Raw genomic sequence first — 18,105 nt, 5'->3', positions numbered from 1 at the left:
AACTTAGACTATCTGGACAATTTTATTCCACCCTAGTAGTGAATTCAGAGCTTTTCTATGATGGTACTTACATAAGTACACGAGATCCCCATTTCTAAACAGTCACTTGATAGAATGTGGGCTGCTTTTTAATAACAAATATAAATAGCTTCTCAGTTGTTACATCATGCTTCTGGTGTCCCCTAACTCTTAATTATGAACATTTAATTGGATCCCTGGTGCTATGTATATTTGTCTTTTGTTGTGAAAATTACATTAATTTCATTCCTTCATTTGACATGGGCAAGACATATTCCATAATAAAACTAATTAGTGGTACACCTTTCGGCTCTTACTAGGAGAATGTTAGCTGGCGTAAGTATCAAACACTTTTCTTGCAAAGACTTGCTGTCCTGAGTTTTAAAAAAATTCTCAAAAATAGTTATGTGCCATTGCATATACTTATTTGAAATCTTTCTCATATCAGGCTTTGGTTGAAATCCACATGGAATATATCAACAAATGTGCAAAGTTTTTACTGAAAAAGTTTCTCAATATCCTGTAGGGGAGATGAGACAGGTAGGCAAATGCCTGTAGCACAAAATAAATGAATAGATTGTCTGAAAAGAGTTAAAATCTCTACAATAATTTGAAGAAGGGAGATGTTATGTATACTGTGAAGATACAGAGAAAGTTTTCATGGACAACCAAACAGAAAAATGGGCCAAAGTTTTAAACTTGCAACTGACAGAAGGGGAAACATTGCAGTATTCATTAGAAAGAGGGAAAATAGTAAAAAGGAAAGGACTGGTTTCTCACCTGGCTTCTAGGAGAAAACAGTATTTGACACAAGTGTTAGATAATAATGTATGGTTATGACTGGTGAAAATGGGATGCAGGCCATCAGGAAGTTAAGAATAACTTAAATAAAGATGTAGAGGTTGGAAAATGTGGAGCACTTGAGAAGCAGAAGTCATGAGGGAAACTCACTCATTCCCTGTAAGGCTGAAGGATTTGTGCAGGTTCTTAAGAGATGTATAGGGATCACACTTACATCTGCAAAGAAGGGCTTCAAATTGCAGATGGTGTGTCAAGGCATATTTTCTTAAGAGGTCAAATCTGGGAAAGCTGGGGAAAAGGTGATAAGATAAATCTAGAAGTTCATCACAGTTGGATCCCATCTGGGAGAATGGGCCTGTAACTACAGATGGCAGTTAGTTACCTCAGGGTCACAGTATCTTTGATAAACCAATTCTATATGGATGTAACAGTCTTGTCTATGAGCCTCATAAAGACCAGAATTTGCAGTAGGCCTTGGAGTTGTGGTCATCCTACCTTTATCTCATGCTAAACACCTGTATTCAGAGCTACCTCTTAAATGCTTTTTTGATAATAACATTGTTTGACTGACAGCAGGGCCATTTTATAACAATCTCTGAAAGCAATCACTTCTTGGGTCTTCTGTATCTAACATTTCTGGAAAGTAAATGATCAATGACTACATTCAGTCGCTGTCATTGCCTTGAGTTTGTTGATACAAAAGAGGTATAAAAAAAATTGTCTTTTGCTTCTCAGGCTGAATGTCCACAGAAATAAGCAGTGGTGATATCCATATCAACCCAAAGCCCAAATATTCCCCATATGTACTAACAGACTCTATAAGGTAATTTCCTCCAGGTTGTCATTATGAGAGCTAATGTGGACATTAACACAGGCACCATCAAGCCAATTACTCTGTTGCTGTAGTTTACTAAATGTTGCTTTTGCAGTAGGGACTGTGTTCCCTAATGGGCTCTGAACTTAATTTGCTCATGATAATAACAGTGAGTAAATGGGTTTGTCTCTGGACTTCAGAATACACTATTGCATTTTAGATCTGCAAGAAAAAAGAACTATGTTTTATATTTTGCTACATTCATAGTTTCTATTAGAGCATACCAAGCCCAGTACCTGACACCAGTCTTCATAAAGAGAAATTACATTAATTGTGTCTCTATCCTTTTACATTAATCCATTATGAATATTTTATTCCACAGAGTTAGAAAAATTACACTCACTTATTACTGAAGAACATTTCTTTATAAGGAGTGCTTTATGCTTTAAGACCTCATAACTTTAAATATTTCAAGCACGATAAATGGTAAGAAATGAAAAATAAGCCTGAAATTCATAGGGTAAGAACCATTTACAAGTCTTTTGTCTTCAGACTGTGATCATACAGTTAAACTTATTTGATGTGCTTAGCAGGTTGTAAAATTCATATCTTTCTGTGGTGATCCATAGGAGATGACTTCATCATAATGAAACACTTTTAAATTTGATTTTTGTAAGTTGCAAAATGATTATCATCTTTCCCCCACCAGGAAAAAAAAGTGTTTTTCTTTGTTTAACATCAAAAAATTAGATACTAATTCTGATCTCTTGACAAAATGAAAAATCTCTCTGCTGATCCTCTGCCACTTCTTAGTTTCTATGACCATGCACAATTATTGGTTTTGGCAAATAAACACATTTGAGGCAAAACATTAATTTACTTTACAAGGTATATACGAACACCATTCTGAAAGAGAGAAGAAATAAAAAGCTATTAGTGTGTTTTACAGGTATGCACCATCAGAAAAAAAATCAAAATATTAGCTTTTAATATCTTCATAGATAATTTGATATTAAAATGCTATGTATTTCCTATCTTTGTGCCAGTACCCCACTGTTTTAATTACTGTAGCTTTAGAGCAAACCTTGATACCAGGTAATGTAAGTCATCCAACTTTGTCCTCCTTTTTCTAAAAGTGTTTAAACTATCCTGCATTCTTTGTATTTCCATACAAATTTTAAATGAGTTTGTCAGTGAATGCCAATAAAATTTGTAGGATTTGCACTTAATAAATCAAATAGGGAAGAAATGAGACCTTAACAATGTTATCTTTCAGTGCATGAGCATGGAATATCAGTCCTGTTACTTAGATCTTCTGTAATTTCTCTCCAGCAATGTTTTTTGGTTCTCACTGTAAAAGTCTTGCACATATTTTCAACCATAGACCTAAATGTAAAAACTAAAATATGAAACTTTTACAAGAAAACATAGAAGATCCTCATGATGGTAGGGTAGGCAAATATTTCCTAAAGAAGATACAAAAAAAGTTAAGCCAGGAAAGAAGAAAAAAATTAACTTCTGCTTCTCAAAAGATGTCATTTAAAAAGTGAAATTACAAAAAAAAAAAAAAAAATAAAAAAAAAAAAATAAAAAAAAAAAAATAAAAAAAAAAAAAAAAAGTGAAATTACAAGACACATACTGTGAGAAAATAAGCACAAAATATATGTATCTGATAAAGGACTTGTGTTCAGAATATGCAAAGAACTCCTACAAAAAGAAGACAAACAATTAAAATGAGGCAAAACATTTGGACACTTTTCTAAATAAAATATAGAGGGAACCAATATACAAATAAAAAAATGTTCTAAATCTTTAGTCATCAGAGAAACGTAGACTTAAACCCTATGAGGTATCTCTATACGTTGATTAAAGACAGAAGAATGACATTATCAAGTGTGAACTAGATGGTAGAGCAACTAATTCTCCTAGATTGCTGATGAGGATGTAAAATGGCGCAACCACAGTTTGGTAGTGTCTCAAAAACTTAAATGCATATTTGCCATATGACTCAAACTTTGTCAACCCACATATTGACCCAAGGAAAAAGAAAACTTTTTTCTTTCTATAGAAAGACTTGCATAAAAAACTTTATAGCAGCTTTATTTGCAATGGCCAAAAACTGGAAATTAATCAATTATTTATCAATAGGTGAAAGAACAAATTGTGTGACAGTTTTACAGCCAAACGTTACCCATTGGTAATAAGGAAATGAACTACTAATAAGTACAGCAACATGGAAAAATCTCACAAACATTTTTCTGAGTGAAAAGAGCCAAACCCCTCTCCCTACCCCCCCAAAATTAATATATATTATATAATTCCATTTTTATGAAACCCTAGAAAAGGCAAATTTAATCTATAGTGACAGGAAATAATCAGTGGTTTTCTGAGGCTAGAGGAAAGAATTTACTCTAGTGGGGCACAAGGGAGCTTTTTGCCATAATGGGAATGTTCTAGAATTTGATCATGGTGGTAGTTACAAGGGCCTATGAATTTATTAAAATTTATTAAAATTCACAACTTAAACGGGCTTATTTACTGCATGAAAAGTCTACCTCAATAAAGTTTATTTTAATAAATAAACAACAAAAAGCATATTTCACCATTTAAAAAAACGTGGCCAAGCATATTTGTGTAAAGGCTGTTGGCCTTTCACCTTGCATGAGTCCTAGTACATAATGTCATAATGAGTCCACTAACCATTTCCAGCTTGGGCTCTTTTAAAAGAGAGGAAGAACTTAGACACTTGTGAAACAACGTGAGTGAGAATGCTTTGTGATGTTTAAGCTTTTTAAATTTTTTTCTGATAATTGGTTACTTATCGATACCTAATTGAATAATTTATCTTCTTCCTAAGTACATTGTCTTTATGGAACTTTCCCCAAAGCATTCTACTTAGATTTTATTTTAAAAAAATTAAAACACTTTCACTCTTTTTTGTTTATCTACTTAATAGTTAATTGAATAGGATAATCACAATAACAAATTCAAATGGTATGACTAGATTTGGGATCACAGACAGCTGACTCTGGTAACAGGTTGGAGCAGGTGTCAGGCTGTGCTCCTAGAGGTTTTGGTTGGTTGTGCAGAAAGACACACACCTGGGGGGCCACTGGGGTGGAAATTGAGGATTGCTTCTTTTTGATACAGATTATCTGACACCTAGTAAATCCTCAGTACCACTGTAATTTGAACGTTGATCTTCTACATGAGGTATCAGGAGTCTTTACAATCGGCAGTTAGGTGCTTACTAAATATTAAATTGAATTGATTATTTGCAGTCTTACAGGGAATGACATGAGTTATTCCTTTGCTAACATTAATTTTGGCTATCCTACTTTAAAAGTGCATTTGGAAAGTGAGTTCCTCAGGGGCATAACTGTCTTCCTGCTGTATCTGCCATGTCAGCCCACAGTAGTTACTCAGTTAAACGTTTTCTGAAAGAATAACCTCAATGCCTCTGCTGCCTTGGCAGAAATCTTATGAACAGGAGTGGGTCTAAAACCAATCTCTAAAAATACCTCTTAAAACTTCGTTAAGGGGGCTTCCTCGGTGGCCCAGTCCATTAAGCATCTGATTCTTGGTTTTGGATGAGGTCATGATCTCAGGGTTGTGAGATCGAGCCTCCACTGGGCTCCACGCTTGGCGGGGGAGTCAACTTGAGATTCTCTCTCTCTCTGCCTCTGTCCCTCCTTCCCCCAAACTCATGCATGAGCATGTATTCTCTATGTCTTAAAATTTTTTTTTAAATAATAAAACTTCATTAAGGAGACAAATTTCTTAGGCAAACATTCTTGTCAGTAAATTGCAGAAAAAATATTCTGAGGAAATGGATGGTATAGGGATGATAGGGATAAGGGGCTCTAGATAGTCACCACTCCCCTCAGCCCTTCTTCCTATTTTCCAGATTCAATGTAGCTGAGTCCTCAGGACCCTTAGTGGTCTTTCGAGCACATTCTTAAAAGCTCTGATTCTGGTTCTCACTCTAACTTACAGAAGAGGAATCTGATGCCCAGGGTGGGTAATTGACCTCCCTAAGGTCACCCAGCTACACATGGTAAAGTCAATCCCTACACACACATCTCTATGAATATCATCACTTTTCCATCCACCCTTCTGTTCCAAGTATGCTGTGTCCCATGGATAATATCTTCTGTGTTTGAATTTTTTTTTATTTCATAGCAATCTTTCCTTTTCTTTAAGATACACCACCGCTCCCATTTGTACCACCTGCAGCAAGCTAAATTATTCCTCAGTGCTTACACCTTTCAAATATTTATAGACCGTCATCATGGCACTCCTTAGTCATCCTCCAGCCTCGCTGTGTGTGCATATATGGCTCCTTTAATCTTCCCATACGAGTCCGTCTCTCTTGTCCTTCATCGTGCACACCATCCTCCTCCCTAGTGCCTACAAGAGAACAGTCTGAGTATATTCCAGATGGGAAAAATAACCCCAACATGTTGTAACAGGGGGGAGAAAAACACACTGAATAGATGAAAGGAACAATCTACAGGTTAATTAGTAGTATGGCCACAAATATGTGCACAGTTTTGTTTCAGAAATAAAGCAAGCTGTATTTGTTGTAACTATCTCTTCTTTGAACTTAACAGAATGCTGATAATGCCAAGCTGTGTTTACAGTCCAAATTTTTGCTAAAGACCTTCAACTTTGCACTCCCCCTGTGTGGTATCTCTTGCCCAAGACAGAACTACAAATAAAAGCACTTAGCAGGAGCTGATGCAAGAACCCATTACTGAGCTTATCTGTTTTTAGGCAGTTTCTGTGGATTTATATGGTTTCTGGGAGCTCTCCCCATAAGCGTTAGAAGGAAGAACCCTTGTGTTATCTCTCTAGTTATTAGGCACTTGGGCATTAGTCATCCTATAAAAATTAAATGTGCTTACCGAATATGATAATCTAAAAGTGGAAACTACGTTAGTGCAAGAGGATTCGCCCAGAAATACTCTGCTGACATAAATAGAACATGCCCATTGCTCCATTTCTTGTTTCTTATATTTAATAGCTTTTATAGTGTTTCAACCATTTTGGAGTCTTAAGGGCTATCTGGAGATCACCATGGAGGAGGTTCTCCTTACCCTCAGGCAGGCATACTCTAATTTATCTGAGAATGAAAACTTGAAGTTTGGGAAGGTCCTTGGAGAAACACTTGATTCCGTGTATACATCTTCTCAGAGGAGATAGGGACGATCTGCCCTTCTAGGTATATGGCAGGAAATGTTCCAGTTTTTCCAAACTCTTCTCTGGTCCCAAAACTGTTCCTATATTCCCAACCAAATTCTTCCTGTAGAACTTTCTGAGACTTTCTCCTGCTGTTCTCTCCTGATCCCACAGGGCTATAAGCTCCTGCAAGGAAGCAATGCAGTTTCTAGCCGTGTTCTCATTATAAAGCCTTGTGGCACACCTCAGAAATGATGATAGCCAGCAGAGTTTATTAGAACGAACTGTAAACTTGTCTACTTCTAAACCCAGTGAATCTGCTCATCTGGAGGTGGCAAAGAAGGGTGGCTATTTTTTTCCTCTCTCACACAAGGCAAGATTGTGAAGGAACTTATTCTCTGAATGAAAGGGGAGAGGGGAAAAGTGGGAACCTTCTCATGTTTTATTCAGATGTTAACAAAGAAAATTGAGAAGTGTTTCCTTAAAATTGACACCATTTTTATCCCAAACATTCTGGTAAGTGATAGCAGACGACTGTTGAAGCTTCTTGAGAGAGAGGGAATTTTTTTTTTTTTCAGGAGCATAGTCCCGGTGGGAAGTATTACCTAAAAGTCATACACTAATTGCTCTCAGCCTTGCATATTTCCACATACTGTGTGCATACATACATGTATTAATAACTGTTCCCAAGACGTCACGCTAACACTTGCAGAGCTCAGTGTTGCTATGCAAGTGCCAGAGACGGAATCGATGCAGACTGCAGTTTAGCAACGGGAATTTTACAGACGCGCGAGGGCGGACATGGAGGTGGCCGCAGGTCTGAGATGTGGTGGCAGGGTCTCCCTCTGGGCCCTGATGTGGCATCATGTGTCAAGTATTCATGGCATCCATCTGCCCACTCTACTGAGAAGATGAACAGCACTGCCGGCATTTCCAAGGAGCTTATTAGAGCCTCAAAATCCATCCACTTACATCCAGGACTGCATTCCATCTTGTGGATTTGCACAGGAATTCCTTAGAATATGAACTCTGGATGAAAGCCCAGATATGGAAGTACACTGTGCTCTATTGTGCATGTGATTTATATCAACGTTCATAACAGAAATTTATTTTATGGTGATATATCTTGGAGGAGTTCCATACATTTTCTTATTGTTTATGATTTAATATGTAAATCCCTTCTGGGATCACTTCAAGTCACCAAGGGCTGGGATCATGGTTGAGTTACGTAGGACTGGCTCAGGTGCAGGAGGTGACTTGCCCAAAGTCATAGGCTATATATATATATATCCTGAGCCAGGATCAGAACCCAGTTCTAACCACAGATCTACTACTTATCCCCCTCGAGTGTTTTTTATCCTTTAAAAAAAGTAAATTACAGGGATCCCTGGGTGGCGCAGCGGTTTGGCGCCTGCCTTTGGCCCAGGGCGCGATCCTGGAGACCCGGGATCGAATCCCACGTCGGGCTCCCGGTGCATGGAGCCTGCTTCTCCTTCCGCCTGTGTCTCTGCCTCTCTCTCTCTCTCTCTGTGACTATCAAAAATAAATAAAAAAAAAAATTAAAAAAAAATAAATAAAGTTACAGAAAAAAACAGAAGACTTTTGTCAAGTGTATGTTATGTAACTCCAATGTACAGAAACGAATCCAATCAGACCAGGTATAGTCACACACAGGGAGCAGAGCCTGCCCTTTTTTGGCCTCAGGGTATCTCTGCAAAACCCACTAGCTCACATATTGCTGCTGGCAATCCCTTTGATTTTTCAGAACACCCAGGTGGAAAACTCCAGAACATGCCAGGGTGTTTCAGAAATGGATTGGTTCCACTGTTTGAATCAGTAACGTAGTTAACCTTGTTCTGGAATCCTGCAGGAGCCATCCTCGTGGACTACCGTGGCCCACAGGGCACTCATGTTTGCAATGAAATTTCACCATATGTGGTGGGAGACATTCCTTATGCTCAGGCAACAGCGCCTACTAGTGGGAAGAAGCTAATATTTGCGGTGGCTCACCTGGGAGCTAGAAGAGCACTATGCTGAGAGCCTGCAGGCCTGGATCCAGGTCTCATCTCTTCTGTCAAGGCACAGCCTCTCCCAAGGCTTTGTTTTTTGCATCTGTAAATGAGCTTGAACCAGATGTTTTCTAGCTTTTCCACATGTTCTTTCATCCTTAGACTCTTAAATCCTCTTAGCAGTATATTAGGGACATTTCAGCACTCAGCAGAAAAACCAACGCTGGGGTGTAGCATCAGGTGAGAATGTCCCCCCACCTCGGAGTTCAGCACCATGAGTGCACATAATGTGGTCCAATTCAAAGACCTCTAGACTTGGAGCCAGATGAACCCCACCTGATATCCAGCCTTGCTATCTACCTCTCAGGTCATGCACAAGATTCTTCTTTCATTTACGAATGAAAGCTAATTGCCTTATCTAGCTTTTAGTTATTGTGAGGTTAGGTTCCAACAATATGAAAGTGATGGAGTTTTATGCAAACCTGCAGGATACGATCTTGATATATCAGAAATTTAAAAGTAATGTTAGTTATAACTTTCTTCTCACTCTCTATGGTATCATCAAGTAAGAAAGCACATTTGATATCGTAAAGTACCGTATAAATATAAGGAGGACTTAGTAACATCCTGAGAAGATGCTCATGGCTATTGTTGGGCACTGAAATGCTATAGCTTAAGAAACACCCTCTCGAGTTACCTCAGGGTTAAGTTTGCTCTTAAATAACTAGAATACATTTGGAGATTTCCCATCACAGACACTAAGAGTCATTGGGCAAATCAAAGTATTTTCAGCTTGGGATGGAGCTTTAGGGAAATATAAATTCCCGCGAGAGATACCATAGAGCAGATCATGAATCAAAAATAACCGATGCAACAGCAGTTGTAACTGTACTGGTAAATATTGATTTTTTTCCTGTTAACAGATCAATCATGAAGTGAATTTTAAATATAGGAAAATAATTTAAGAATTCAGGGGAGGGGGTATGAAAATGTCCATTAAGTTGAAGAGACAATTTGGCTTTAGTCAGAATAGATGCTGATATTCCTGTTAGGGATGTTGTGAGGTTTATTTATTTATTCATTCATTCATTCATTCATGAGAGACCCAGACAGAGAGGCAGAGACATAGGCAGAGGGAGAAGCAGGCTCCATGCAGAGAGCCCGATGTGGGACTCGATCCCAGGACCCATGCTGTGAGGTTTGTGCAAGCTTCCCGCCAGGCTGGATGTTTTTAGGAATTTTAGAGTTCTGAAGCAATAGGCCAGGTTAGACGACAGGTGGAGCGGGCTCCAAAACCACAATGCTTGGGCCCCTCTTGCCCCTTTTTCAGCTCAGTATTTCACTCTGTGGCCGCAGGCAAGGGACTTACTGTCTCTAGGCTGCCATTTCTGTAGCTGTGATGGAGATGATGATTGGACCTACACCAGCAGGTCGGTGGAAGAATTACCCAAGATGATATATTTAAATACTTACAACAATGCTTGGCAAATACTAAGCGCTGAATAAATGTTGACTTTTATCTTCACTCTGGGGTCCCCAAGTTCCTGCAGGATTGGGGTTGAATTTGTAGCGCTAAATTGTCTAAGTAACGTTTCGGTGAATATAAATCTTACAGAACTGCCTCACAGATGCAGCTGTGTCTCTATTATCCTCATATTGACTGTCCTCTTTACAGATGGGTCCAGAACACACATCTCCCTGCTTGTGCTTTCAATGAGCTCTCCATTTGAAGTTGAGCTATACCTCCTACAGCTGGAGAAAGAATCAGGACCTGTTCGAGCCCCTTTGTGGCTTTTGTGGAACTTTGTGGCCAGACAGTGAAGGCAGTCATCACTGTCCCCTTGGTACAGAGGCTGAGAAAAGGTTACTGCTGCACGCAGTACTTAGCACAGAATGCACACTTCCTAAGTGGGTTTGTCGAGGGGCTTACGGAATGACTGGACAGATGACTTGGCTGAGACCACCTGATCCTTGATGGGGGTCTACTTATTGCTTGTTTTGAAAACACGTGCCTCAAGCTCTGAAAATTTAGGATATCTGTCCAGGCTCCCGTGGCTCGTAACAAAGGCAAGACTCGCAGTTCTCTTTGATTTCCTTTACACCTTTATATATAACTTTGTCAACGGGTGCCATGTATTACATTCAAAACTGCAAAGCAGTGTTGTTTTTTGTTTTGCTTTTGTCATTATCTGATTTTTGCTTTTACTGGAGCCGTGTTACCTGAGGATGGAAGTTGCCAGAAAATAGTTGCCCTGACCTACACACTGTGCATGTGTATGTTACTTAGTTGAGTGAAGGTTGGGACTAAGGTGCTTGGTATCCAATTCACTGCCTTTCTGAACACAGCTAAGTGCAACTTACTAGGATATAGCTCTGTAGGGCTAGGGCTCTTAGTCCTAACCATCCTTGTTTTGTAAGAATTCTCTAGAACAAACTATATTGTGGACCACATAAACATGTCGTTCCTTTTAGAGCAAGGCTTCTCAAACCCACTGCACATTAGCATTGTTATGTCAGGGCCCCACCCCAGACCAAATAAATCAGAGCCTCTAGAGGTAAAGCATGAATATCAGTATTTTTTTAAAAAGCTTTTGAAATAGGAAGCCAGAGTTTGAGTTTCAATTCTTTAAAATCTTCTCTGAAGGACCCCCCCACCCACCACCACCTATATACTAATCTCCCTACCTGTCGAAGATTCTGATGTTTACTGAGAGCTCCCAAGATTTGGAGGTCAGAGAAGTGATGCTATATTGGCTCTTCTTTCCCTGGGTGTGGGAATGGCCCACACTCCTAACCAACACCAAAGATGTCAGAGTTATGATTGAATAATAAACTGTACTCATAGAAAAACACATGCTGATCAAGAAGATGGGCTTTTGAAGTCTGAGCTGGTTCCGATCTCAGCCTCACCTCCTTCTGTCTCTGAGACTTTGGCCAAGTGACTTAACCTCAGACATCTTAACTATCAAATAAAAATAGGTAAGCATTAGAGCACTATGAAAGAATGTATGTGGAGTGCTTAGGGCAGTGCTTGACATAGAGAAAAAAACACAGTAATTTTCTTCTGTATTTTTGTTAGTGCTTTTTCACATGCAATATAATTAAGTCAGTGGAACATGCTTGCTTTTGCAACCCCAGGTGGGACTCCCCCTCCCAATCCACCCCCTTCCCTGAAGGTCCAGCCTAAGCAAATATGTATCTATAAATGAATCACCTCATGGCTAGACTTCATAATGACTTCCTTTAATCAGAAGGATTCAGCCTTTACTCCATCTTATCAGGTTTGTGGCCCTGGCCTTTATCCACCCACTCCTATACTGTTCTCTCTGACAATTTGGGGTGGTTTTTGCTTTGTTTCATTCTGTTCCTCTAACTTAAATTCTTATTTTAATTTCTTTGACTTTTTGCTTTTAATTTCTCCCAAGGCTGCTTATGTCTACCAGTGATCATAGCGCAATAGTAGCCACTGCTCTTTTGCCTGCTGTGTCTGTGCACACATGTGTGTGAGAGAGAGCACAAGCACGTGTGTGTAGGGAAGAGAGAGAGAGAAACTGCCATCTGCTGCCTCCTCCCTCCCACCCAAGTCCCCATTGAATGTGCAAGCATCTCAGCAAGGATCATCTCAGCGACAACATGATGAACTAGTATAATACCATTGTATATACACAGCAGGGTGACAAAACTAGGTTTGTCCTAAAGTCCAGCTTTTAAGATATGATAAGGATTCCATTATTCATACGGCTAAATAGCACTAACCGTGGGAGACTCAATATGTTATTTAAAGGCAGAGTTCAAGGAAGTAGGAAAAAACTGAATTTGATGTGTGATGTGCTACATACTATACATCTTAAATGTCCATCAGTTGGCATTCTTGTTAGATTCTGTATTGTCTAACACCATTCAGCAGTGCCATATGATATGTTCATTTACAACACAAAAGACTTCTGTAAGAGTGCTTCTAATTAAAATAAGCGAACTTTTTTCAGTGCTAGCAGAATATGAGACAATTTAGCCAATTCTGTTCTTGTATGTTATCAATGAGTAGAAAGCCATTGAAAACTCTTCAAACTAAGATTTAAAAGAGACAGCATTAGGGTGAAAAGTCATTGGTGAAAAGCAGAACTATTTTCAGCCAACTTGCTCTTAATGGTCTGTCCCTGAACTGTTTTGAATGCAGATAAAACAAACCTATTTGGGCAATGCTCGTCAGCTGTTATCGTGATGAGCAGTACAGAAATAGGTATCCCTAGGAAGAGTGGCTCAACTTGGCTGAACATGAAGAATCACCAGGAGACCTTTTAAAATTCCAATCCTAGGACATCCCTCCTCAGACCAATAAAATCAGAATCTTCTGGAGCTGGAACCCAGAAATCAATGTTTTTATTTTTGTTTTTGTAAGTACCCCCAGATTACCCAATATATTGACAAGGTTAAAAAATCACTGTCCTAGGACTTAAGTAGTTTGAAAAACAGGATGTCTATTATTACATGCATTAATGCTCCAGGTTTCTACAAAGCAGAAGGTTTGGTGATTAGAAAATGCCATCATTCTAAAACCTTCAGTGAATGTCATATGCACCTGTCACAAAAAGAATGCAAACTTCTTCTATTATCTTTCTGTAATTTCAGTGGAAGATAATTTCTGAATCAGCTTAATGGAAGCTCTGCTCTAGGAAGATAATCCCAGTGGCCATATGTAGGATAAATTGGAGCAATCTTTGTTTCTAGGAATACTTTACCATGACTTCATTACCCTGATATAACTTGATTCAACTTTCCAAACGGGACTCTGTTCAGAATATTTTGCAGAAGGTGCATAATAAGAAAGCTGATATATCATACAATTGGCATATAAGGTTTCAATTCATTGTGATATTTAAAAATAGAATATTACTTTTGCTTGTGCCTAAAATTTCAGTTATTAAAGTCAGATAGCAGGGATGACATGAAGACAAATGTGACCTGGCTTGATGCCTGTGTATGCATACAGTTTCTATTTTACTTTTGATGTTAAATAATGCACAAGTTTGGGAGTATCACCAGCTTTCAAATGGCTATGGACATTTTTTATCCTACTTCAAAAACAAGCAGTGTTTGCCAAAGAGGGCCTGTGACCTATTACACTAATAGTGCAAGGATCTCTCTCTCACACACACACACACACACACACACACACACACACAAAAACAGTTTTCAATAAAAATATTATTTTCACATTAAATATGTCCACATTACCAAAAGACAAAACTGGAAGCAATAAATATGAAAACCAGATCCTACTACTCTACCTCCCTTGCTCAACCTGTTATTTGCCTAATAATGTCATCCTCCACCCATGCCATTTCTAAAAATGACTTGTTCAAATTCTGGATAACCTTTCAGACTTAGCTCAGTACTAAGACTTCCTTAAAGTTTCCCATTTATAAGAGTAAATAGATCAGATACTGGAGCAGTCAAGAAACCATTGGAATGGCCCATGGAAGATAATGGATCCTGATTTGGGTAGTAGGAGTGTGGTGGAAAGAAGCCTTTCAAAGAGGCTTCACTCCAAACGTTGCTATAGTTGTGACAGGATACATCAGGAAGGGATGAGAAGAACCCGTGCCTGGTTCCACAGTAAATATGAAGCAATATACATAGAAAGTGATAATATATAGGCAAGCTTTGGAAACAAGTTCTTTTTTTTTTATTCAGGCATCTTAATTCACTATCAAAATTCTCTTCAGACTGATCCTCTGTCATTGGATTTTTTAAATTGCTGTGCTAAGCTTTGCCAGCAAGCTCCTCATACCAGCCCTGAGTCTGAATGTGAGCTTCCTACCAGCCCCTGATCAACTCTTTTTCCTTCATGCTCTGATGCCTTCAAGTCTAGTACCATTCCCTTGGTTTTTCACATTTAAAAGTACTAAGATACTTGTCTGAAAGATGGGCATTAAGATTGTAGTCTGCTTTTAATGATATGTAGTGTATGCCCCTCAAGGGGCAAGGATGTACTATGCTTGAGTAACTTTCTTTCCATTGTGAATGCTTCCCTAAAAGGCATAGTTTGTAAATTTTGTTCATGTGAAAAGGGAACATTCGGGCACCTTTTCTGTCCTGCTGATGTGTAGGGCTATTTTTATTTTTTGTTCTTAGCTTTTTTTCTGTGCTTGTGATTTTAAAGGTGCCAGACTGACTGCCCTCGAGCCTGTGTCCCCGATTTCTCCCAAGAATAGGAAAAATACGGGAGGCAGCAGAGCTGGTCATGTCTGGGTCCAGCATATTAGCCTGACCTACTCTGGAAGAATGTTCTCCAAAATATAAAGGAGAAGATTGTTCCTTATGAATACAGCCCATCTGCTTTCATAGTGGAGAAGACAAATTCTTGTTGTGCCAGCACCAAGTTACTGCAGAGGTTTGGGATCTAGTCAAGCTGAGCCACTCATTCTCTTTGGAAAAAACTAGAATGTTTTTCTCTCTCCCATCTCCACCTGTCACAATTCCATCCTTGAGTTGGGCTCAAGTGCCTCTTTCTCCACAAAACCTTTCTGGACCCCTCTCATGTGATTTTCCTTCCACAGCCCCATAGCACTTTCTCCTATGGCACTTGGCACGTTTTTTCATGTGATTGAGGAATGGATATCATCTTGTTAAAGGCGCTGACATTGTCTCATCCATTCCTGTATATCCTCACACAGAAGCAGAGTATAGTACTGGCAAAGAGTAGATACCTGGGGAACGTTTCTTGAACAGAATGAAAATTTCAAAACTTGTCTTTCAACCTGACCTTTAGGGGTCTGCCCTTTTCTTTCTCTCTGATCAGTGATTGAGATTCTCCTCCAGAGCCTCAGGGTTAGCTAGCAAACTCTCCGAAAACCATGTAGACTCAAACTTTTGGGTTCCAGAAATTATACTTTGGTCCAGCAATGGTCTGAATCAAAATAGCTACCTCCAGGTATCTTACAGACCACCATGACCAGCAAACTATAACATTTAGTCAGAATTTTTTTTTCCCCAAGTTGTGGTTCATCCATTGCTAGTAGTCTGGTGGACCATCAAGGAGCCCAGTTTAAGGTCTAGAAAGAGAAAAAGTAATAATTAAAAATAATTCCATTGACCTGGATTTAACAGATTCGAAATGTAAAATTACAGTTTTCACAGGAATCCAGTGTGCTTTTTTTAAAAAAAAAAAGGTTTATTTATTTATTTTAGAGAGAGACCAGGGGCAGGGTGGGGGGAGGTCAGAGGAGAGACTCTTTAAGCAGACTCCCCACTCAGCACAGAGCCCAACACAGGGCTCAATCTCATGACTCATGAGACCATGACCTGACCTGAAACCAAGAGTCAGATGCTTAACCAACTGAGCCACCCAGGTGTCTCAGGAATCCATTATGCTCTTCTTAATAATCATCACATTCTTAAAGATTGCACATATATCACAGACCACTATTGATTGGTATTATTTGACCAGTGTTCACCAACAGTGCCATGTAGCTCAAAATATTTTCATGTCATTAGTATATTTATTCTGCTGCTACTAAACCTTTATTTTTCATTATCACTGTTGTATTGCATTATTTCTTTAGTTCACCAAAATAGAACAGTGATTTCAATATGATTCAATAAAGGCAGGAAAAATAGTAATAAAGATAATACCATAAATACCACTTTGGATTAATCTTAAAAATGTAAATTTTGGTGATTTGCACAAGCAGTTGAAAAAGAAAGGTTTGAATACTAAGAATGATGATGGCTCTTTAAAAAATAAGACTTTATGAATTGGTGATCCACTTGCCTATGATCCCAGTGTGTTTTTGTGATAAAATGACAGATAAAATAAAGCTTTGAGAAGTTTAGCATCAAGTTCAAATATAGCACAATGAACTTTTTAGTAAACCAATTAAGCTGTTGGGTTGTTTGGTTGTTTTTTTCCTGAATAATCAGAAAACAAATACCATACACAATGACCTAGTTTTGTTACTAAAGGCAATTAAAACCCAAAATTTTAAAGGCAACTTTCTAAGGTTATACACATCTCATGATAAAAACAGTTGCAAATTTAACTCTTGGGTAGAAGTTTGTAAAACAAGCCACAAAGTTTATTACAAAAGTTTTAATCAAGTGTGAAGAATATGACACCAGGACTTTATAATATCAACTACAGTGGAGGCAGCTCAGTTTCCAAGAGTTTAACTCTTTTTCCAGTACTTGATACTTCTTGTTCCTTAGGGGGAAAATGATCTGTAGTTTGGGTTATATTTTAAAAATACATTCAAGGCCTGCAACAGAACATATAGAAATATTTTCCAGTGCCAATGCAACCAGAGAGGATTAGAAATATATTTGCCTCTTTTCTCCCAAGTTGAAACATTTAGCCCTCCCGTTTTTAGGTGTGAAATGATTGTCAATCCAATGTGATGGAGTGCTGAAAGCAGTCTTCAGTGAGAAATCTCCCCATAATGTCAGCTCTGTGTTCAATCCTGATGCACGACACTAAGCAGAAGCCAGACAGCATAGTGGTTGAAACCATGGACACTGAAGCTAGATTAGTTGGATTTGAATTTCATTAACCACTTTAGTGACTCAGTTTCCTCATCTGTGAAATATGGATAATAACAGACCTATGACATGGATGGTCATAAACAGGAAATGAGTTAACATGTTTATGAAGCCCCTTAAAAATGCCTGGCACACAGGAAGCACTAGGTTTGCTACAGCTTATGTATTACAGCCCCCAGATTCTTGCTGACATTCCCAGTAACCTGTGATTATTTGTTAAGACTTTTTACTTCTAGAAATAAAGAAGAAGAAGGAAAACTGGATGTGGATCTGATCCCTGACTCAAGATTCCCATGACGGAACCAGATAGAGATACAGACTGTGGCCAGCATAGTGCCTCACACTGACATAAATATTTGTCTTGAGTTATGCTTTATTGTTCCTATTTAAAACAATGAATTTTTGAAAACCTCAATCTGATGTCCATATGTGGTCCAGATGCCCAGTAAATCATTTTAAGAATGCTGAAAGCCCACAGAACACTGGGCTGGACAGTGACAACCAGGACCATCAGGACTCAAAGCCCTATAGTATGTGGAACTGTTGGCAGGTTTTAGGGATGTTCAAAGTATGATCAAACTTGGAGGCAATACTAACTGAACTGTAATAACTTAAAGGGTGTCAGGTATAAAAGATGAAACTTATTTCATGAGGCCCTAGAAGACAGAACTGGAAGTACTGGGTAGCAGTTAGCTTGAGGAAGCAGTCTGGTTCAGTATGAGAAAGAACTTTCTAGCAGTCAG

General features: G+C 38.7%; 1 protein-coding gene across 46 annotated transcripts in view; it reads left to right on the top strand.

Annotated features, from left to right (window-relative positions):
* LPP (LIM domain containing preferred translocation partner in lipoma) overlaps positions 1–18,105 on the top strand; it is a 657,925-nt gene that overhangs the window by 529,534 nt on the left and 110,286 nt on the right. The gene's annotated exons all lie outside the window — the stretch shown is intronic.

The sequence above is a fragment of the Vulpes vulpes genome, chromosome 3, assembly GCF_048418805.1.
Source record: "Vulpes vulpes isolate BD-2025 chromosome 3, VulVul3, whole genome shotgun sequence".
Classification (NCBI taxonomy): domain Eukaryota; kingdom Metazoa; phylum Chordata; class Mammalia; order Carnivora; family Canidae; genus Vulpes; species Vulpes vulpes.
The sequence above is the reverse complement of the archived record's forward strand: the minus strand, read 5'-3'. Positions and strand labels throughout refer to the sequence as shown.